Here is a 25004-nt window from a genome sequence, read left to right as displayed (position 1 = left end):
TGGAGAATTGCGAAAGCTACAACCACTGTCGGCCTAAAGTCCAGTTACCACAGTTTATACAAGATAGCCTTTAACATAAAATACCTGTATGCCGGCCCGTCAAAATCCTTAGTACGTCAGCTAAGGTACTTGTCAAAGCTGCAGCTGTCCTACCCGAGAGCAACAGCACCTATTAAATCCCGACTGACAACCATGACTTTTACATGGCCACTACATTACTGATTCCTTTCTTTTGTACATGATGTCAAGGACTGATCGACGTCTGAGTTTCGGAAACTATTTTGTGCTTTTGAGTTACATATTACAATTACATCGTAGTATTCATTAACTATCTTGCGTACTCAGCTTCCCTAACTGGTCATTTCTATTTCATGCTAAATGACACTAGTTCAAAACTTGATCAGCTACCGTGTTTTTGCTTTCGTAAACAAGTATATAAATAGGCAGCGCTCCTCCTGCGGTCTAAAAAGTGAGTTCGGAGAACTTCTACTGCTTAGAAGGAATACGCAACACGTTATGGAAGGCCACATAAATTATTCATTGCATGCTACCCATACTTGACGCTGAAAAAAATATAAATATGGGCACGTAAACACTTCCTGGCTTAAATATTACAACAGTATGTGCGCATTCAGAACGCAACCATGACAACTTCCGGCGATGAAGTTAAAATTAGGTTAATAATGAGTCACAAAGCTTGGTGTGAAGCAGCAGCAAACTAAGGTTAAGTTTGAGACAGCGCATCAAGATCTATTTTAATTTCAATGTCATCAAAGCTTCTGCAAAAATTTCGCTCTTTTCACAGCAGTATCTTAAAGTTTGAGAAATATGGTAAAGGAAGTTAATGTTCAGTTTCGTATATTCTTAGTAATCTTCGTTTACAACACCATGCTTTTTTAAAAGCACACGGATTGGGAGCCTAAGAATCCCATGGTGCGATTTGATAGGACTATTTATTATTTCAGTGTACTAAATGACTTCGAAATGCATGTCGTGATGTTCGCTCTGTGTGTGTGCTACAAATTTCTTTAAGAAGCTTTTGAAAAATTATGATGTGCCCTGCAAGAAACAGTGTTCTGGCACCTCGAGAATCTTTGGTGTGAGCACTCATCCTATACAGAGAAGGCACGTTATCCTTATGCGTGGCTTCTAATGCCTCTAAACGGAAATTCTGCTTTTGTTAATAGATAAGATTGCACATAGAAAACAAACTGAATGCAGCCAGATGTGCTTATGGATAGTAGTAGTTTGCGGTTGACATTTATGATCCAGCTTTTCTATTCTATTATAGGATCCTACAGTGACTATAACCGCTCGACAACGTGAAAGTAAGCGAGCGTGTATAGCTTCACGCGAAAATGTGACCTTCGAAACTAAATCACCTAGAAAAAGCTGCTCCTTTAATCTAGTTGAATTGACTATGCACTTTAAACAACTTTCACCAAAATTGTCCATTTGCAGGTAGAATGTGAACGCCACGAGAATTTAATGTGCTGATCTAAACGTACCTACGCCGAAACTGTATTTGAAAATATTCTCACCGATTTGTAGCGATAAGCGTTATGGGCTTAAAAGTAGCACCAGAAGTCAACTTCGCACTACCGACGTCGTACCAGTAGCACTCACTGCTGCAAAGACCCGCTGCCTGTGTATTCAAAATCGTATGGTGAATGAGACGTACAGCTACGTGGCAACATTATATTGGACCCTAATTGGGTACACAACGCAGTCTGAGTAAGAGGCTATGCAGCGGTGCGTTGCAATGTATACAAAGCGCGTTATTCGAGGAAGTTCACGTGCTGAATGGATATAGCGGGGGGGGGGGGGGAAGCACCATTCACACTTCTCTAAGAATCATTTGTGATTCTGTGAACCTCGCAACGTTTGCGGGCTTTCTATTTTGCGTGAAACGTGTTTCAGTCGCGTCAGTATAGGGCGTCGCTTGCTAACTCTGCATATAACGAAAACAGGTTACATTGTTATTGCATATATCTTCGCAACCGTACTACCCACGTACTTCACTGTGGTGTTCTTGTGTAAAAAAAACGGTCATTACTGGATCGTTATTGCATCGTGCCCAGTAGACAGCGTTCTGGCACCACGTATGACGCTATCGGAACATTAAATTTAGCTTTTCGCTCAGTGTTCTGAGAGGCATAGCTTGGCAGTAGATCTTTCGATTAAAGCAGGAGTACTCGCAATCCATATGGTTCCCTCAGTCATAGTAGGTATAGTCCCTGAAACTCAAGCCCTTACAAGTGCACATCTTTTTCGATAAATGTGAAGGTTTCTCGGCTATAGCACCCACGCATTCAGCATGTGTAGTCCACATATGGCGTGAAGTGACATGGGCAGCAAGGCAGAGTGATGCCATTTCGCGCCCACCCTCCTTTGATCACGGCGGTTCCACTACGAATCGGGAGCGAACACAGTTGCAGAATCAGACTGTTGGATCACCACTAACTTGATCATAAGTTCATTATGTAAGCTTTGTAGTGCGTGAATTATTGTCACTTTGGCGTTTTAGTACTTCATTTCTGTACCCTAGTTTGCCAATACACCATCAGCAGCACGCCCAGTATTGTTTCGTGCACCCGACTGCGGCTGTGTCCCCGATACAGCACACCGGGCCCTTTTTTTATCTGATCTTCAGCTACCTTGAGTGTTTTTATGTGTGTTTTTTGTTTGTTTACCTCATAGGGTGGGCTTCGAGGCGTGGTCTGGGCGGATTGCGTCCAGGGCATCGTGCTCTTCGCCGCACCATTCGTCATCATTGCCAAGACAGTCTATGACTCGGCACACGTGGACGTTCCACTGAGACCGTTGAGTGATTTCAACAGCCGGGAGCACTTGTTAAGGTTCGCGCATGCATGGAATTTCTATTTTTGTATGTATGAATGTTGGCACTTAAGAGAATAATGGCTTTCACATGACATCTTGCAAGAATGTTAAAACGGTCCATTAACGTAGCGATAAGCCGCTTTGCTTCTATGCACCTATTGTTTACTTCAGGAGGTTTTGCGTGCAAACGTGGATGTTTCGCTTTCAAGACGCCGCCATGGTAAAAGGTGCAAGGAAAGAAAAATTAACAAACTATGTTCTTTAGCGTGCACAGACTGCAGTATATAGAAAATTTTGTATTCCACTTGAATGATAATGTTGGAACCAGTGCAAGAAACCACGTAGCAGAATACTGCCGCTCAGCTGCTACAACCAGTCTTTCTGAAACGGTGTCATGGAGATGGTAATGAATAAAAATTTTATTCGTGGCTTTCTATGCAGGTCGTCATAATCACCATCAGCCTATATTTATGTCCGCTGCAGGACAAAGCTCTCCCGGCGATGCAGATTGTCTTTCACAATATTTGTTACACAGCGATCTTAGCGGTATTTGAGCCACAGCGTGTACGTAGAGTTGTACCTTTGGTTAAAATGAAATGTGCATCAAGCGACCATGGAATTGTAATGGTGTGGGCTACGTGTGGAGAAGTTAACCAGAATCAATAAAAAGTTCCTGATATGAAGGCATAAAAATGAACAACCTAAAAATACAGCATGTGAAAAAATAGTTCAAACAAGCAAAGAAACAAAGTATACATGGGAACAAATAAAACGGAACTAAGTATCGTTGTACAAAATCAAAACGACATATCAAGTTGAAATTGTTCACAATATTTAACAGGATGACTTGTACACGCAATATCTCTAGGAAGGTTATTTCATAGAGCTGTGAGTGGTTTAATGCTGAATTGTTAAAATACTGTGTGCGGCCAAATACGCACTTGAAACTGAAATGTTTATTACGTCGACCAGATTTTCGCGAAGGAATTTCAAGCGAGAGATTACTAGACCATCAGTTGTAGGATTACTTATGAAAAAGGCATATAACGGCAGTAGAAGTATGATATCGGGCTTAATTTGACTAATGCTGAATGGACGATTGTAATTGTTTATCATAAAACGGGCAGTGTGATTTTGCACGGGTTCGGACTAGTCGACTAAATAGATTAGGATACCAGATCGATGATTTATATTCACGTTGGGGGCGGACAAAGGCTTGGTAGGCCAGTTGTCGAAATGCAGCTGTAGGTTTATGCCGATGCTGGCGTGGAAATCGCAGTCGTTTATTAGCTTTAGCGCATATCTTCTCAACATGAGTGGACCAGGAAACATTGGAACGAAGGCGAATGTCAAGGTATTTATAGCAAACGTACGTTGAATTTCAGCGGAACAAAAATGTACGCGAAGTTAAAGATGGACCTCTTGCGGCTGAATGAAATACATAGCACTCACATGTGTTTAGTGTCATTTGCCAGGATAGACGACTATTTTGCCTGGTGAAGGTCTTTTTGGAAAGGTAGATCCTGACTGGTAATATTTATGTAATTACGCAATCATCCGCAACTAGTCGTATACCGGAAGATATTTTACTGAGAAAATCATTCATATAAGTTAGAGAAATTAGAAGGGCGTGGAGTACACCCGATGTTACGTATGATAAAGACGATTTGAAGTGATTCACAGCAGCAAGCTCCTCCTTATGAGACAGCAAATTCTGAAGCCAGGTTAATGTTAAATGCTCAAGCGTAAGGCGGTTACTTTAGCTATTCGGCGGCAGTGAGCTACTCGGTCGAAGCCGCTTGCATAATCGAGAAAGGTGTCAATGTGTTTGTTATTATCTATGCTGTACTGTAACTCAGACGTGAATTCTAATAGTTGAGTATCACAAGACAAACCTTTCCTGAAACCATGTTGGTGGTAAAAGAGGAAGTTATTGGTCTTCCGATGATTATGCATATTCCCATATTCACAATCATCTTGAGACCAATAACTTCCAATGATCGTCTCAAGAAGATTGCAACAGATGCATGTTAAAGAAATTCGGCGGTAGTTTCTAAATGAATGTCGGGGACCATGTTTAAAATAAGGGACTACTTTGGCATGGAGGCAGGAGACCATTTGACATAGGCTCCTGAAAAATATGGTACAATATTTGACTGGACGAAGCTGACGTATTCTTAATATTTTAGAATTAATCTTATTAATACCCGATGATGTGACCAGCCCTAAATCTCGTATACGTTTCGATACAAATGGAAAGCTGATATTGATCTAACACATGAAGCAATATTCAAGATTCGGAACACAGGGCACATTAGAGCAGTCTTCATTTGTAAAAACAGAAGGAGGTGAATGTTGACGCACACTTTGACACAGATTCAGGCACATTATCAACATCATGTAATGTGGTAAGATTATAGCCGCGGTCTGCGGAAATGGTTTACCGAAATTTTCGCGAGTTAGTGTGTAATAGCAAAAACAGGTCACCGGAAAAATATTTTTGTTTGGCTGCAGCATTAATAAGACAGTAAGATTTTACATTAATCAATTTAGACCCAAGGAAGGGCTAGGTACGCAATTAGCAGACGCATTCAGACGTTTATTTCTTTCTTTTTGGAGCGACATAAGGTATTTATAAAGCATAGATTTCATTTATCATTTGGTGTTGTTATAATTGGCACGTACTTGTGTATTAGCAACGCCATGACATTCCTAAATAAATTCCAAAAGTGGAATGAGGCCGCAAAATATAATAAGCTACTGTCGCACCCCACAATAACAAAAACCCAAGACTAGGGAATTCTCGCCACAACTAAATATTTTCATATTCCCGGCAAACATTCCCGTTATTCAATGCACCTCGTATCTCTCCACAACGAAGCGTCGCTGCAGGGGTATTTTTCATGGGCGCCGCTAAATTGCGTAGGCAGTGGCGCCATCTATTGGCAGTCGGCAAAAAAGCGGTATTCGCGCGCCCGCGGTCGTTCAAAAACATCGCGCTCGTCGTGGTATTAATGTGCGCTGTTTCTGCGTCGTTGTGCGACAATATGTTAATCCAGACTTGTCTGAACTCCGGGAGTAACTGATACACTCGGAACAGTGCTTCAACTGGTGAATTAGTCCCAGCGATGCTGCCCTACAAACGCATAGGCCTAACCCTCCTCGTCGGCTACGGAGAGTGAACGGCCTTCGGGAGAGAGGCGAACAAGTGCAAACAAGCAAAATGGGTAGGCCCCACCACGCCACGTCTAAGAAGACAACCACGGACGATAAGCCAATGGTTCAATGCGGCAGCTGCGGCAGCTGGTTCTACCTGGAGGACTCCACGGTAAGAGTTTCACGTGCAAGTTCTGCACGAAGATTTGTGCACTACATGCGATAATAGCGCACCAAAAAAGAAACATCAGCGCGTAGTGCAGTCTCGACATTGAAACATTCAGAACACAATGGCAAAAATCGGAGATCGAGGGCAAGGCAGAAATGCAAAAACTACAAAAGTCGCTGAAAGCCGAGCGGGAACAACGCGACCGGCTGTCAGAGGTGACAGCGCTTCAAGTCAAAATTGAAGAGCTTGGCAAAGTAGAAGGCTCCACATCGGCGCAGAACTGCCAAACACATCAAGACACAAACAAAAGAAAACGACACCGGAAAGACAGGACCCCCCACCCAGTCAAAGGAGAGGCAGCCCAACACAGAATGGCAACCAGGAAAACGCAAAACAGAGCGCGGTAACAGGGACAAGTGCAGGTCCATGGTTCAAAGTGGGCAAGAAAAACAACGAAACAACAGAGAGAATACGAACCAATAGCACCTCTTCACAACGAAAGGACTAATCAAAAGAACCGAAGCAAGTCGGGGGAACGGCCCAGCAACAAGCAAACCCAGCAGCGCTGTACCAGACGCTGGTGCTTGGTGACGCTTAGAGCGGAAGGAGGAATTGCACGAGCAGACTCCTCTAACATCCAACTCCAACTAGTAATTCACGTTGGTACTCTCGAAGCACTAAGTGACGCAGGAGTTGAGAGCTCCGTTAAACAGCTCACAGAAAAATCACAAACTTGGAGCGAGAAGGCCCCCTAACACCACTATATTATAAGTGCCATACCAGAAATGAAGTCGCTAGGCCCCCAGGCAGAAACAGCTTGTTGCAAATGGAACCAACAAATCAAAAACGTGTGCGCTTCACTCGGTCCCAGAATAGAATTTATCACCACTGGGGATGACCTCAACCAAGACAGCTTCAATGACATCCACTATACCGAAGCAGCAGGAGACTATGTGAGCTCCCTACTATCCTCCAAAATAATTCCTTTGTTTTAGGAAACAACACCCACGAACACAGTCACTGAACAAAACCGCAGACATCCCAACGGTACATACCAGAGCTCAGTGAGGACACCGTTGAAAGCAATGTCAACATCGCTTGGCCAATTAAGTTAAACAAGACGCCACTGAAGAAATGTCTCATTAACACCTAACTAGAACTCTTGCCACGAGCCTCACAGACACAAAAGGACAACAGGAAAGAACACAATCAAAAGGCTACTCAAGATGTAGACAGTAATGCTTGGCTGAACACGAAGACGTCTGTAAACCAAACTGAAAGGGGTCAAGTTAGCCAAGACAACACGCAGGATCTGAAACCCCATAAAGGATCCAAACAAGATTCCCTGTACCCAAAAAGAAAACGCAAAAAAGTTAAAACAACCAATCAAGTTTATTTTCACTCTGTCAAAGATGCAGAAAGAAGGACTGTGACAAAAAGCTGTTTGTTAGAACAGCTTGACTAGGTTACTGTCCCATAGAAAAATTACGGAGCAGTAACAACACTACCGTAAAATAAATGAAAAATTGACAGTTAATTATCAGACAGCATAGTACAGTAGGGCACACACTAAGGTAAGAAGTGTAAAGTTAATACTGAAGAGTTTAGGCAGTTATTACAATCTGCATAAAAATAAATACACAACAGTTTCATGAATGTCTGAAATGCTATCCAAATACAAATATCCAGAATAAATGCACTGAAAATACAAGAAAAAGACAATATACAAATCAACTTGTTACAGTTACATACAACCGAATGAAACAATTCGATACGATTATCGATTGGATAAATGAGACAAGGTTTTGTAATAAAAAGTCACAGGCCTGCGCGGCACACGCAGCACAGTCAGAGCCTAATCTGGTGGAGCGGCTCAAGAGTAGCTTCAATTTGGCCACCACGCACAACAGTGTCTTCGCGGCAGTATGTATGCCTCGTTTTGACGAGAACGATGTGAACTGTCCGCCCGGCGTCGATCGCGAGCTGCGGCTTGTAATGCTCTCTGCACAGCAGTCTGTTGAGCCCGATCAAACCTTACAACTGTAACATATATGTCGGGCACGCTGCGTTTGCAGGCACCTTAACTAGATGGCGCCCCCATACAGGTGGAGGCTCGGCAGCTCGGGATCGCGTTGATTGCGCGCCTCGTTTGAATCGCACCTCGTCGTCTACGGCTGCGCCCGCTGCGTTTGCAGGCGCGTTACCTAGATGGCGCCACCATACTGGCGGAGGCTCGGGTTGTCTGCCCCTGCGCGCTTGCCTTGATCATCATCATCATCATCATGATCAGCCTATATTTATGTCCACTGCAGGACGTAGCCCTCTCCCTGCGATCTCCAATTACCCCTGTCTTGCGCTAGCGTTTTACAACTTGCGCCTGCGAATTTCCTAACTTCATCATCCCACCTGGTTTTCTGCCGTCCTCGACTGCACTTCCCTTCTCTTGGTATCCATTCTGTAGCCCTAATGGTGCACCGGTTATCCTTCCTACGCAACATGGCCCGCCCAGCTCCATTTCTTCCGCTTGATGTCAACTAGAATATCGTCTATCCCCGTTTGTTCTCCGATCCACACCGCTCTCTTCCTGTCTCTTAACGTTACTCCTAAGATTTTTCGTTCCATCGCTCTTTGTGCGGTCCTTAACTTGCTCTCGAGCTTCTTTGTTAACCTCCAAGTTTCTGCCCCATATGTTAGCAAAAAATGTCCTATAAGGCAAGCGCAATAAGTGCGCTTGCCTTATAGGACATTTTTTCACTGCCCGATAGCACGCACTTGCGTGGCTCAGTGGTAGAGTGTCTGGCTCCCACTCAGCGGGCGCGGCTTCGATACCGGCGGGAATCGGGTACTTTTTTCGCATTTCCGGCGATAGCGGTTGCGGTGGCGTACACCGTCGGCGGCGGCATCATTGCGAACCGAAACGGCTATTGGAATGAGCCAATAAGAGCTTACGCTGGTAAACAAGTGTTAATTGTAGTAGAAATCTCAGAGCTTTACATCATTGTATATAACTTGGGGATATCCTGATATGAACAATTAAACAAGTCGAAATTGTTTAGGTCATAGTGATTTAGAAGGGAGGGGACAGTCTAAGACAAGCGTTTTTTACCGGAGTTTAATTGTACTTTGTCTACCTCCCAATTTTATCCATGACCCATGGGATAATTTAAATGCCGAATTCTTAAATTGACCAAAATGCGCAAATTTCTTATGTTCTTACGAGTTTCTAATTAGAAATTTCTGCTTAACGTATAATTGTTTGTTTGGTGTACTTTAACTATTCCTGACCTGCAAAATAAAACGTTAGTAAATGCCGCAAAATGCTCATTGACAATATACCTTCTACATTTTTTTTTCTGAACCCAGTATATTTCATTAAGATTAGTGACCGTCGTTGTACCCCATACTAGTTAGTAATAATTTAAACGAGAGCTGAAGAGCGAATGATAGAGCAGAAGCTTTTTTTCCTTTTGGAAGTGAGTATCGAAGCCGGCCAATTACAACTGTCACCTGAGCAAACTTTTGCACGAAAGGTCATACACGGCAATCCCAGCTCATATTCGCGGGAAAAAATGTGCCCAGGCATTTAAAATGGTGAGCTATTTCAAAAGTGTGAGGGCTCAGTACTATGTCTTGATCAGGTCGAATAATTTTATTTTTTGGTTGGAATATAACAGCTTTTGTATTATTTTCGTTAATAGGCATAGAATTTGCTGCTGACCATCTCTCTAGCGTTTTCATTGTGCGAGTACAAGTTCTTACGAGCTCGTGAATATCATGCCCTGAAAAACCTATGCTGCTGTCATCAGCATATATTATGTGTTTGGCTTCGAAAAACATATTTAAAATGTGATCAAGAGAGATGGTAAATAATAGTGGGCCTAGAATACCGCCCTGTGGCACTCCACACAGCGAAGGTTTCACTCCGGAAATAGAGTCGCTTATCTGAACGATCTGCTGTCTGATAAGTAAGAGTCAATAAGCGTTAAGGCTTGTCCACGAATACCATAGTAATTCAATCTCTTAAACAATATTTCATGGTTTACGAAATCAAAGGCATTTCAAAAATCGACAAAAATACCAAGAACTAACAACTTATAATATTTTCAAATTGTCTAAGAATAGATGTTTTTGCTCCAGGAGCGCCAGTTCAACAGATCTATTTTTCCGAAAATAAAATTTATTAGGTGTAAATTAGTTCTATTTGAGAATGAAACTTGAAAATCAAGTGTGCAGAATTTTTTTCGAATGCCTTAGAGAGCACAGGAAAGATAGAGATCGGTCTATAATTGCCAAAGTTATTTCGGTCACCTTTTTTATAAAGCACCGTCACTTTTGCTATTTGTTTATTTAAAGGAAAGACGGAGTTAGTTAAACAAGTGTCAAAGACATCTGCTAAAATCGGCGCGATAACATCAGACACGTCTTTGACAGAACGTACTTAAATTCCGTCAATATCAGAACTGACGCAATTTCTTATACTTTTTATTGTTGATAACACTTCTTGGGCGGTGCCAGGACGTACAATGATTGAGCGTTGTGAACACTCAAATCGGGTGACAACCAAAGAAGAACTTATCCATCTGCCTACTAAGCATGAAAGGCGGCAGCAGACTAAAATGGGAAGAAGTACAGCGTGAAATAAGCCACCATAAGATTAATTTATACGCACTAACTGAAGCGCACCTCAGAGATGATGAATTACCCAATATGCACAACGGTTTACACTGGTATGGACAAAATAGAAAAAAGGAGCACCAAACGTAGAGGAGGGGTTGGCTTCCTTGCACAAACCACGCAGAATATCTCTACTAGAGAGGACCAAAACTCTTGCCAAGAACACATGTGGATGAAAATAGAAATAGAAAAACGCATCATATATCTATATGTGATATATTTGGCTACGTCATTTGAAGAAGAAGAAAACGAACGGAATAGAAAAATATATGAATGCATCACTAAGGATATTCAATAGAAATGCAGTGGACCTCCTGTTTTCCTCCTGGGTGACTACAACTGCCATATAATGGAGCTTGAAGACAAAGAAAATGATTCAACGGGCTTCCGAAGCCTCGTGGAAAAATGTCACCTAACCTTAGAAAACCTAGTGCCACACAGCCACACTCAAAAATCAGCCATTCATTATGTGTTACACAAAAACCAGGCCACCATGCAACACATCTAAATAAAATAAGTGCATATGGACGAAGACAAAGCCAGACGGCTGCGGTAGCGACCATAACAGAACTAAAATACTTCTATATACCATTACACCTCGCACACAAAACAAAAATACAACATGCACAACAAGGCACTGGAAGACGACAGAGAAAGACAAATGAGAAAAGTTGCATCACAACTAGAAGAAAAAATACAAAACACCAAAACCTATAAAGAGCTCATACAACAATGCCTTCAAATGGCAGACAAAACTCTTGGCAAAACAAAAGGAATGACCCAAACACGACCAACACCATTGTTCGATAAGGAAGTTAAAGAAGAAATATCAAAACGTAAAAGCCTATCCAGACTACACCGCCATATAAGTGAAAAGGTCAACATGGCAAAAGCCAACGCACGACAAGCCTACTTAAAGTTGAAACACTTGGTAGCCGAAAAAATTGTCGCACCCGAAAGGCGAAGCATCAATTGCGATATCAAGTTAGTAAAGAGCTATACGGAGTAAGGATAGTAGTTTTAATAGTTGTATAAACTTGGATATGCAGCAGCACCAGCAACGCGCAGAACTCTTGTCGACGCCGTCGGCGTTTTGCCCGCGTTCGCATCAAACGCGCGCAGCGTTGGTGACTGTTTCCGGTGCCTCTCGTGGCGGCTCGGAGGTTTTCGACGAGATCAGAATGGAACACTCGTCGAGCAGCGTCGGAAATCTTACCCGCCTTCTCGCCTCGCAACGTTTTTTTATAAATACGCATATGGTGCCGCATGGCCTCCCCTCCCTCCCTCCCGTCCCACCCACGACCTTTCGCGCGACGGAAGGCGTCGCGTTTGCTCTCTATGTAAAGGAGGAAAGAGACGCTTAATTCTGCAGCCCTTTAGGGAGCACGGCACAGAACGCGCGTTTGCTCTCTGACGTGCGTTCGCTCCACGTGAAAGCGCGCGTACCTCGCCCCATTTCACTCGCACATACAGCGTCCGGAGCGCGGCGACGATTTTATCGCCGTTGACGTCATACGAAACCTCACGGCGACGGCAGAAATCCGCTTTGGTGTGTCTATATAACGCAGTAAACACTCAGTGGATGGGAAAAAACAAACATTGGCGACGAATTCACCCTCCAAGGGAACCTTATAAAAAAAACATCGGAATACAAATACCTCGGCGTAACACTAGGCGAGCAAACAAATAATCTATATCCGCACCGAAACGCATTAGTAAAAAAATCAAGTCGCCTCAAAGGCCGCACCTGGAACTTGGCCAGGCACTGATGCAACCCATGCACTGTTGTACGCGCACTGTGGAATGCAATAGCCGTACCAGCGACAACGTTCGCTAACGACGCTCTGCCCTACTCCAGCGAAACCATAAAATGCCTGGAGCGCCACCAAATAGAACTGGGCCACTCGCTGCTGGGGGCTCCCCTCACAAACCAAAGCCGCCACGAACTATTCGGCGTGGATCTGAAGTGTCGCTTATGTGGTGCACAAGAACAAACCCGCCTCCACGTCTTATATCAATGACCGAGGCTTCCTTCAGACCCTCGATCGTGTACCCTGGCCGAGAGCCTGGCGCTGAGCGGTCACACCGAGGAGGAGCGAGCTGCATGCGCCGAGGCCTCGAAGAGCCGGCTAGAACAGTGGGAACGTCAGGGTAGGCGCGCAAAGAAGTGCAAAAATACAATAAAACAGTCCTTTGACTTTACAGCAAGAGCCACCTCATCACAGCAGCGCGAACTCTGACTGCAGCTGGTTGCCGACGCCGGCCACGCCAAATACGCGAGCCACTGCCGGCTACAGCTGATGGCGACCAACGAAGCGGCAACGCGGATGGATGGGACGCGGGTATACTGAACTAGAATATACCCTAGTGTTGCGACCGGCCGGGCTCTGGCGTCACCCTTTCCCGCGGATGCCGCGAGGTGGCGCCACTGCTATCCTTCCTAGCAGCTTCGGCCGCATTGTACGGTTCCTTCCGCAGTTTCAGCTGCGGTTGCCTTTTGGTTAATGCAAATATAAAATAGTCATGTTGGTCACTGCGTGGCCTAGCTGTTTCTATATATATTGTAAGGCGGCAGCACAGCTGTTGTCTCGTCGCCTTTATTTAGCTGAGCCACGCGCTGAACGAAGACGACGCGCACAGTGATGATGATTATGTACAGGTGAAGAAGATGAAGGATTAATATTTTGCTCACACTAATTACCCCCTCGCGCGAAAGCGGCCAACCTGGCCGCTGGTTATAGCGGTGCGGTACGTCGTTGGAAGGGCTTTAGGCGCGAAAAGTGGACAATTTCTGTGCCACGGTAGCGGCCATCGGAAGGCGTGACAACGGGAGTGACGCGGTAGTTCACTGGCGAAGTTTGCTCTATAACAGTGTAGGGCCCTATAAAACGCGACTGAAACTTTTCGCATAGGCCAGGAACTCGAGTGGGTGTCCACAATAACACTTCATCGCCGGGGCTGAACTGAACGACGCGGTGAAATGCATCGTAGCGAGTCTTCCTATCCTGTTGACTTGCCTGGGTGTTGAGGCGGGCGCGATGGCGACACGCGGCAAGGCGAGATATTAACTGCTCACTCAATGACGCCGACGATTTTACGGGGGCATCAAAAAAAGAGACGTCGAGGAGAGAGGTCGGTTGACGCCCGTAAACTAGAAAGAATGGTGAGTAGCCAGTAGTGCGCTGTGCAGCGGTGTTGTAGGCAAAAGTCACGAATGGCAGGATGGTATCCCAGTTGGTGTGGTCAGCGTTGATGTACATGGAGATCATGTCAGAGAGAGTTCGATGGAAGCGCTCTGTGAGGCCATTAGTCTGAGGATGGTAGCTGGTAGTCGTCTTATGGATGGTGTTGCATGTGCGGAGGACGTCCTCGAGTAGCTTCGACAGAAACGCCTTGCTACGGTCACTCAAAAGGACGCGTGGCGCTCCATGTCGTAGAAAGATGGCTTCCAGGAAGAAAGTCGCAATCTCCTCCGCGGATCCTGAAGGTAGCGCAGCTGTTTCGGCGTACCTGGTCAAGTGGTCAACTGCAGTGACGACCCATCTCTTGCCGCTAGCTGATAATGGCAGCGGTCCGTAGAGGTCAATCCCGATGACTGCGAATGGAGCGTCAGGCCAGGGAAGAGGTTGCAGCAGTCCAGCCGGAGGTGAAGTGGGCCGTTTGCGGTGCTGACAGAGCGAGCAAGACGCGACGTATTTCGCTACGCAGGTGGCAAGTCCAGGCCAGGAAAAACGACTGCGGATGCGTTCATAGGTCTTGTGAAAGCCGAGATCTTGTGGCCGAGATCAGAGGTCTTGTGAAAGCGGAAGCTCGATGCGCATGCGCGCATCGAGCTGCCGCTTTGAAACTTCAGAGCGGATGGATGGCGTTCCGAAAATCTTCCGGACTTGGTGCTGGAAGGTGGTCCAATCGGGCAAGGCCCTCTCGTGGTTAAAGAACCACGTCTTCGCGACATATGACAGGTAGAAGGCGACGTGGCGAAGTTTCTGAGTGTCGTCCCAGTGGTTGTACTCACTCACCCGGTCATAGTTCTCCAGCCAGTCCTCGACGTCGTCGCGCGGGAGACCAGAGAATATAGTGGGGTCACGCTGCGGGGCGGTAACGGTCCATACGGAGGCGTCTGGTTGGGGGGCAGCGGGGGTGATGCCGGAGGCTCCGGGTTGCGGTACTTGGGTCATGGCAGTGGACAGGCGGAGCAAACGGCGACCCGAACGAAGCTCCAGTGGAACTCGACGGCGTAGAGGTCTAGGGGATTGAAAGCAATCTCCACCACTTTGTAAGGCAGCAGCACAGCTGTTGTCTCGTCGCCTTCATTTGGCTGAGCCACGCGCTGAACGAAGACGACGCGCACAGTGATGATGATTATGTACAGGTGAAGAAGATGAAGGATTAATATTTTGCTCACAATATGTATATATATATATATATATATATATATGTGTGTGTGTGTGTGTGTGTGTGTGTGTGTGTGTGTGTGTTTACTTACCACCCGCGCCCAGAACCTTCGCTACACAGCGATCGCTATTCAGTGCTGGCATACACGTTTGGCGTCAACTCGATACAGTAGTGGTGCAGGCTTATTATATAGGTGGTTACGGTTCAGGACACAGTGCTCAGCATTGGACATGAAAAGAAGGCCATCTCTTTATTTCACTTTTTACCAACTTTTCAAAAGAATTCCAAACATTCGCAGCACAAATGGCGCGTAGGATAGACATGAGCACAAAGCATCACCTACTGAGCTTAAAGTGTTTGGCGGCTCCGCGTTTTTTAGCATTACTTTGCTTTAGGCTTTTAGAAGGGAAGTAGAGCCGAGTGGTGATGCAAAAAACTGTGACCTCAGCTGCAATGCCCTTAGAATGGTCACGACAACCAAGCTGGTTTTTCTTTTTCAGTTTAACTTGGCTTAGGATGTCTAGTATGCTGTCAGAGTGCAGCTCAAGCAAACTGAAACACGTTGTGAAAGCTTTTTCTAGATCGAGGACAAACTTATACAACAGGCTAGAGGGGTAAAGCAGGCCACCATTGCCCTTCATGCGTGTCAACATAGCTAGGTTTAGATGTTCAGCAGATTTCCTTTGCATAAGAAGAAGTTTTAGGCACTCTTCACATCCTGTCTTCAGTATACACTTCCGAAGTGCGTACCCCGCTATGTTAAACGCCAGCCGGTTATCACTGGAGGCTGTATCGCATGGTGCATGATCTGGCGCACTTTCTGTGAGCAACGTCTGCGCGGCGGCTACGTTGCCATTATGTATAAAATTTTCCTTCAGGTGCTGCTTACCAGGTGAAAAATTGTCGGTGCCAGAATTTGCGGGCAAAACGGTGTGGAGAACTGCAGGCTCACGTTGCCCTTTGACACTCAGTGGGCAAGATTCTCGAAGCTCAAGCAGTTTACGGTGGTAATAAACTGCTGTGGTGTTGGATGCGCATTAAATATAGATGAATGCCTGACAATACCAAAAACATGCTCAAGGGGATCTTGGCTTCCTCTGGATGTCATAAGGTACTTGTAGCCTAGTTTCTCAGTGAGATACTGAAGCAGAGAAAGCACACTTGAAACTGTCACTCGCAGCCCTGTGGCTGTAGTGACATAGTGGCTGTAGTGAGGTCAAGAACCCTTTCTGTCCCTTCGTGTTGACTTCCCACGATGACAGAAACTCTTGAAACGACCGCAGCTTGTCAGCAGATGCGGAGTTTAGGCGCAGAGCTTCAGCTGGGAATCGGGACGTCATGACTTGCACAAGGTTATAGATGATCCTGTGAAACGAACGAAAGAAGAATGGACTTGTGTTTGTCCCCGTAGGGGCGTCTGCGTAAGCAGGCGTTTGGTGAGTTGCGCCACCACGTACCCGAGCACACGAGGGTTGGACCCTCCCGCCTGTGGCCGTGCGCGGCGTGTCCGGGGGAAAGGGGATCCTGGGAGTTGAGCCGAAGCCGGGTGTTTGAACCTTTATGGCCCCTCGGCAGAGGCAACACACTCCTTTGGCCTCTGCTTCACGTAGACGGCACCCCCGGGCTGACCCACCCGGGGGAAATCGGTAGTCGCCTTTTCCTGTCCTTCTCTTCAATCTTCGTCTTTCTCTCTCACTCTCAATCTATCCCGCCTTCTTTTCCGTTTACTTCCAGCATTCCTGGCGGCGAGGGTTAACCTTGTGTGTTATAACCACCCTTGGTTATATGTATTTGGTTATAGCGGGTACGTACAGCTGACGTTTGTGGAACTTGTGTTTGCAGGTCCTACATCGTCCCCTTCTGGGCTCCATGGTGGGTGGCTGGCGTTCCTGCCAAAAAATTATTATTTTTTATGGCTTTTTCTTTCCCCGCATTACCCGATCGCCCCCTTAAGCGGGGGCGCACCGAAGACGTATTCAAATTTTTTGGCCTGCAAACTAAAAATTTCCCTTGATTCCACGTAATCCATTGTGAAAAACCCGAAAAGGCGGTGAGAACGATCTCACCTTTTCTGGTTTTAAAATGCCTGACAGAGACAATAGGGGCCGGCTACAAAGCTACGAAATTGGCTAGCGGCGACCTTCTTCTTGAACTCCGAGATATCAAACAACATGAGAAACTGCAGACCCTCGTATCAATTGGAGACTTTCCTGTCACTGTGACCCCACACCGCACTATGAACACCAGTCGTGGTGTTGTTTCGGATGATGGTTTGATGGAGCTAAGTGAGACAGAACTATTAGAGGGATGGAGTGACCTAAATGTCATCAATGTCAGAAGAATCAAGATGAGGCGTGACGGAAAAGAAATTCTGACCAAGCCTCTCATTCTAACCTTCGGCTCAAGTGTACTGCCCGAGACTATCGAGGCAGGCTACGTAAAGATCAGAGTCAGGCCGTATATCCCTAATCCCCTGTGATGTTTCAAATGCCAGAGGTTTGGCCATAGCTCCCAGAGCTGTCGAGGTCGAACTACTTGTGCCAAATGCAGTGCTTCTCAGCACACATCTGAGTCGTGCAATAATACTCCACATTGTGTAAACTGTGAAGGAGAGCATGCCGCATACTCGCGGTCCTGCCCATCCTGGCAAAAAGAAAAATAAATTGTCACGATTAAAGTTAAACAAAATATTTCTTTTAAAGAGGCACGAAGGCAGGTGTCCTACCTGCCAAAAACCAGCTTTGCCGATGTGACGCGTCAAGGGGCAGCGTCGCAGCGGCTTCCGGCTGCTGTCCGGCCCACGCGTAGTCAGCCGGCGGTGAAGCCATCTGCCCCCTCGGCGGCTGCAGCTAGCACTGCTCCGCCATCCCAGAAGGGGCCATAGACCTCCGGGCTGGTGGCCTCTAGGGTCCCACCCCTTGAGGCGAGACTCTCAAGACGAACACACCCCTCGCAAGAGCGGATGCCCAGCGCCTCAGGAGAGGTGATGGACACAACCTCCAGCCAAGCGGCGCATCCAGAGCCTATGGAGCGGCGGGGGTCTCTCGACCGCTCCAAAAAAGAGAAACTGCGCATTACGGGGCCTGAGAAGGGCTCTGTAATCTAAGGTATCGCACACCTAAGCACACAGCACCAATCTCCTTTTCAATATGGGAACGCAGATAGTTCAATGGAACGTCAGGGGTCTTATTCACACTCTTGATGACGTTAAAGAACTCATTCGCAAATACAGTCCCAGGGTGCTGTGTGTTCAGGGAACACACCTCAAACATACGCAAACAAATTTTCTTCCACAATATTCTATTTTTCGTAAAGATCGAGATGATGCAGTCGTGTCATCCGGCGGTACGGCTATTATAGTTGATAGAGGTGTTGCCTGTCGAGAACTAAAACTTCGTACGCCCCTAGAGGCAGTTGCTGTACAAGCGGTGTTGTTCAACAAGCTAATTACAATCAGCTATACATTCCTCCTAACTATCAACTTCACAAAACCGAATTTCAATTTTACATAGATGAACTTCCTGAGCCATACATTGTTGCCGGAGATCTAAATGCGCATAACACTCTATGGGGAGATTCCCGTTGCGACGGAAGAGGGCGCCTTATCGAAAACTTCCTATATTCATCTGGTGCATGCTTGCTCAATAAGAAGGAGCCGACGTACTATAGCATTGCACACAACACCTACTCCTCATTTGACTTAAGCATAGTATCCAGTACTCTCCTGCCATACCTCGAATGGCGCGTTATTAAGAATCCTTATGGAAGTGACCACTTTCCGATAGTTCTAAATTATACAACACAGGATGAATGCGCCCCATATGTTTCTCGGTGGAAGGTTGACTCTGCGAACTGGGAACTATTCAAAGAACTGACACGTTTAGATAGGAGCATTTCTGGTACCAATATCGACAATGATGTGGCTTACTTAACTAGTTTTATAATAGACGCTGCCACAAAATGCACCCAACAAACGAATGGACTGTATAGTAAACGCCGCATTCCGTGGTGGAATGCCGAATGTCAAAGGCAAGGAAAAAACAAAACAAAGCTTGGGGGCTTCTACGTAACTGCCCAACAGCCGAAAATCTCATTAATTTTAATCAAGCAAAGTCGCAGGGCAGAAGAACACGTCGACGAGCTAAGAGAGATAGTTGGGAGAAGTATGTATCAAGCATTAATTCGTACACTGATGAAAGAAAGATCTGGAACCGAGTAAATAAACTAAAATGCCGACAGTCTCACCCTCTACCCCTAGTAAATACCCAAGGAGACAGCCTGGAAAATCAGGCAATCTTTCTAGGTGAGCACTTTGAACAAATCTCGAGTGCATCAAACTACACGCACACGATTCAAAGAACACGCAGAGCGACAACACATTGAACGCAAATGTGGAAGAAATGAAGCGTACAATCGCCCATTCAGTTCAGCTGAACTTCATGCATCTTTGAATTGTTGCAACAACTCGGCGCCAGGTAGTGATCGCATCATCTATGAAATGATCAAACACTTACCCTCAGAAACACTAAATACACTTCTATCCCTTTTCAATGCTATATGGGCAGCTGGATACATTCCATCTGCTTGGAAAGAAGCTATTGTTATCCCCACACTTAAACAAGGCAAGGATCCCTCTCTAGCCAGTAGTTACAGACCAATAGCTCTAACAAGCTGTCTGTGCAAGCTCTTAGAAAAAATGATAAACCGACGCCTAATCTGTTTCCTGGAAAATAACAAAATTCTAGACCCCTTCCAGTGTGGTTTCCGAGAAGGTAGATCGACAACAGACCACATCGTTCGCATCCAGGCCAACATCAGGGATGCCTTTATACATAAACAATTCCTTCTTTCAGTATTTCTTGACCTAGAGAAGGCATACGATACGACATGGCGTTTAGGTATCCTTCGGGACCTTTTTTCAATGGGTGTCCGTGGCAACATGTTGAACAGAATCGAAAGCTATTTCTCTGACCCCACCTTTCGTGTAAGAGTGGTTAACAGTTTGTCTAGAACATTCACCCAAGAGACCGGTGTGCCACAGCGAGGCGTGCTTAGTTGCACGCTCTTTGTCGTAAAAATGAATTCACTTCATACAGTCATACCACGCACCATGTTTTACTCTGTATACGTCGACTATGTGCAGATAGGATTTAAATCCTGCAATCTTGCTATCTGCGAACGCCAGGTCCAGCTTGGCTTGAACAAATTATCTCGGTGGGCGGATGAAAACGGGTTTAAAGTGAACACGCAGAAAAGTACTTGCATGCTTTTCTCCAAGAAGAGAGGCGCAACACCAATCCTTAGTATTTTTATTAATGGAGATGGACTCACTGTCAGCAGTGAACATAAATTCTTAGGAATCATCTTGGATTCAAAACTAACGTTTATACCCCAGATCAAATACCTCAGGACGAAATGCATGAAAACAATGAACCTCCTTCAGCTTCTGTCCCACACCACATGGGGTAGCGACAGGAAGTGCCTATTGGACCGGTACAAAAGTCTTGTACGTACACGTTTAGACTATGGTGCCGTTGTGTACCACTCTGCCGCACCATGCGCGTTGAAGATGCTAGATCCGATTCATCATTTAGGTATTCGCCTGGCCACAGGTGCTTTCAGGACAAGTCCTATACAAAGCCTATACGCAGAATCAAACGAGTGGTCACTTACCTTGCAGAGGTCATACTCTAGCTTTGCATATTTTCTGAAGGTACACGCAAACCCTGAACATCCGTGTTACGCTACCATAAATGATATGACTTGCACCACGCTGTTTCGTAACCGACCTACAGCAAAGGAGCCCTTCTCACTGCGTGTGAGGAAGCTCAGTGATGAAATGGGTGTCCCACTTTTAGAACCTCGTTTAAAAGCCCCAGCAAAGCTCTAACCACCGTGGCAGTGGCAGCTCATTAAACGTGATACATCGTTTGTTCGTGTTACAAAGCATGCTCCAGAGGCACACATCCGAATGCACTTCCTCGAACTGCAGCTAAAGTACTCATGCCCAGAATTTTATACTGACGCATCGAAGTCCCATGCTGGCGTGTCTTATGCAGCCGTTGGTCCGTCTTTCTCAGAATCGGACGTCTTCCACCCGGAAACAAGCATCTTTTCTGCGGAGGCATACGCTGTAATGTAGGCTGTTAAATGCATCAGGAAAACCAATCTACCCAAGGCCATCATATTCACTGACTCCTTCAGTGTAGTAAAGTCCTTAATGTCACTCCGCAAACATAATAACTCTGTACTCAACGAGCTTTACTCCCTTCTGTGCACTGCGTACTTATCTAACCAGCTTACTGTGATCTGCTGGGTGCCTGGCCACAGAGGCATCGAAGGGAACATGCTGGCAGACCAAATAGCCACATCCCTTACAGCGAAAGCTAGCAACACTTTCATATCTGTACCTGTGACCGACTTCAAGACTTTTCTCCGCAGAAAAATTAGGACATACTGGCAGCAAATGGGGGACACTGAAACATCGAATAAGCTGCATTTAATTAAACCTCAGTTGGGTATTTGGCGACCAACAACAAAAATACGGCGAACTGAAGTAATTCTTTGTCGACTTAGGATAGGCCATACCTACGGGACCCACTCTTACTTGCTGTCTGGTGCTGAACCTCCCATCTGCACAAAATGTGGAGAGACGCTGACCGTCTTACATGTCCTCGTAGAATGCCGCGAATCAGAAGCTGAAAGAAAAAAGTACTTTCCTCTAGCTTACAAAGAGAACGTTCCCCTTCATCCAGCAAAGTTCCTTCATGTGGACTCATTTTTCAACAGCAAATCACTTTTAAACTATTTACATGATGTTGATTCACTACAGGTTCTACGCCCGATAAATTCGTAGCATGACCTCTTAACAGAGGTTACTGCTGCGATACTAGCATTTGTATGGCACGTGCCTCCAAAGCCTTGCACATAAGGTTCTTGATGAGGCAGCAGTGCCACTGGCACTTACAAATTTTAGAAAATCATCCTCTACATACATACATACATAATCATACATGTTTTATGTCCCACAGGACACTTTAAAGCCACTGCCATAATTTTAATACATTGTTATTTTACGCACTGTACAGCGACTCTGCCTTTAGGCCCATATACAGCCGTGTTAAATCCTTTCCACTTCACTGTTCAATTAAATATTCATAATCATTTGCATGGCGCTCTTTGGCCAGACTTGGCCCTTGCGCCACTAAACATCACATATCATCATGGACTTGTGTTTGTGAGCAACGCTCTTAAGATAGACTGCTATATGCAAGGCGAAAGGTACAGTCACAATATAACCATAATGTGATGATGCTTACTTGAAAAACTTTAGTGTAAGTGTGACGTCACCGCACGTATCCTCAATTCCATTCTTGTAGAGCTGTAGTCCATGAATCACTTTTTCTCCAAAAAGTTGAAAAGCTAACGATACGCTCATCCTTTCAAAATTGTTAGGGTTTGTGTGACTTCCGGTAATTTCATGCATTGCCTGCAATGTGACGCTGCAACCATCCAGTGCCAAATCTTTACGAACGAATTGCAAAGATACCTGGAAGGAATATCAAAGTGAGCAACTGTTAGAAACAAACAGATACTAAGTGTATTAATAAAATTGCATGGCATTCAAGGAGACCACAAACAACTTACCCGGCCGTAGGGTGTTTCATAGTCTGAGCCAGCAGTCCATTCCGCAGGACTTAATGAGGTGGGGAAATTCTGACAAAAAATTGAAGTTGGCGCGCTGGGTCCACTGGATGCAGTGGACCCAGCGCTTGGTTTCTGTCAGTGATGCTTTGATGCCCCTTAAAAACCACATATTCCGGTGCCAAGTGGCACCATCGGACGTAATGAAATCAACTTTGAGTCCTGCCTTTTCAGCTAAAATGACAGCTTCAAGCATGATCTTTGTCAGCAGGTCCCCATTTACGTTTCGATGGGTCGCAAATGCAGCGAGTATTTGTGTCCACTTTCCCACAAAGGGCACAAAAATTACTACCATGCCATGATCACACACAATGTGCTTATCTTCGTCAGACGAAAATTAACCCAAGTTGACGAAGCCATCAATGTGGCTCTCACTGTTTACCAACAGGTGCTCCGAGAGTTTCATCTCATCGAATATCAGGCCTCCGTGACACGAAAAGTGGTCCATAGTGTTTGTCTTTTGTTTCAGCACATCAAAAATTTTATGGCTGAATCCAAACCCAGTTTTGTAACACTTCAAATGTTTGCGAAGTCTAGTCTTACTAGGGAGAACACAGATTTTTCCCCGTATCAAATGCTCATACAACTTCGCACTTTTCAGCTGCATAATCAAACATTCGAGCACCCACTCATTCGAGAACGTCATGCCTTTCGTACTCTTCTGTGACGAAGCTTTGAATATGTGCACAGTTGCCTCACGTTGCTTCTCTGGTAGGAGAGCTACTTTTGCATACAATTCTTCTTCAGCAATTGCCATATTCTTGGCTAACATTGCACTCGACTTTTTCTTTAGCACATTTGCCTGATTTTCAAGACGTGCCATCTTCATTTTTTGTTGCGTCAATCGTGAAGAAATGATTTTCTTTGCAGGAAGGCGTACACGAGGATTAATGTAAGACTTTCTTGTTAGTAACGCATTCCTTAGGGAATTGCATTCTGTACACAGTGTTCCTGCAAATAAACAAGCAATGCAGGCGTTAACATTGGACGCTTGAACATTTGAGGCAACGTGGAAACGTTATGGGCGTCCTAATGCACTTTACGTCTACTTACCTTCAGAATAAACTTTTCCAAAGCAGCGCACACTGAACACGGATCGTCGAGGAGTGTTCGCTCAAGCTCGAAGATGCGCGGTCAGCTGAGAAGAAAGCGGCTTGAATTCTTGTTTGTACATCGCTCTCTTGCACACAAGGCTTGTTTCAGCTTCTTCCTATACGGATGTGGCTTCAGAAAGAGATCGCACGTATTTCTCGTCACACAACGCACCCTGATAGAAGACTTCGGCAACAATTTTCCCTTCAGTGAGCGTAAATCACACAGCTATTTCATGAGAAATCTCCAGGTTTGTATGCTTGCTTATCCATGTCGTCGCAAATATCATACCGCAGTGGGCATCTGTTTCTATACGACACCAATACTTTTAGGGAACTTCAAGCATGCAAATAGCTTCAATTGAGAGCCGTGCACTAGTGCCGACAGTCAGGTTTCGAAGATCTATACTTTCCATTTCACCACTGTCGTAGACTTCATCAGGTGCGTCAGGCTTGTGCTGCTTTTTGCTCACTTCACCGCCGTTAATCACGTGCACATATTCGCGCGTAATATACCTTGGCTCGAAACAGTACTCGCACACCGCTGACGACTCGGTCAGAGGCTTGTCATCTCTCCGGAGGTTACGCTCCCACTGTCTGCGGAGATCCTCGTCCCTAGGAGCGGCGAACAAAGACGCCTTCGTGGAGCCCGGGTAGCCGCTCCGGCAACCCGCAGCAAAACAGTTGGTGCCCGTCCTCTGTTTCTGCATGTCGCGAACCTCGCTATTCGGAATGTCCGCACGGCATTCTAGTCATTTTTGAGGACACAGAAGTACATACATGTGTAGTCGTCAACTCGTGGATGCCGATGCAGCGGTTCGCGAGAATGGAGCAGCAGTGCCCACACATTCCGTCCGTTCACTCACTATTAAAAGGTGCACTAGCGCCACGGGAAACCCTAGCGATGGTCCATGGTGTTTCCGACCGCCGAGAGAGGCCGCGCGGCTTGCCGGTCGTGCCACTAGAGTATGGGG

This window comes from Dermacentor silvarum, chromosome 10, assembly GCF_013339745.2.
Source record: "Dermacentor silvarum isolate Dsil-2018 chromosome 10, BIME_Dsil_1.4, whole genome shotgun sequence".
Taxonomy (NCBI): domain Eukaryota; kingdom Metazoa; phylum Arthropoda; class Arachnida; order Ixodida; family Ixodidae; genus Dermacentor; species Dermacentor silvarum.
This window is presented reverse-complemented; position numbering follows the sequence as displayed.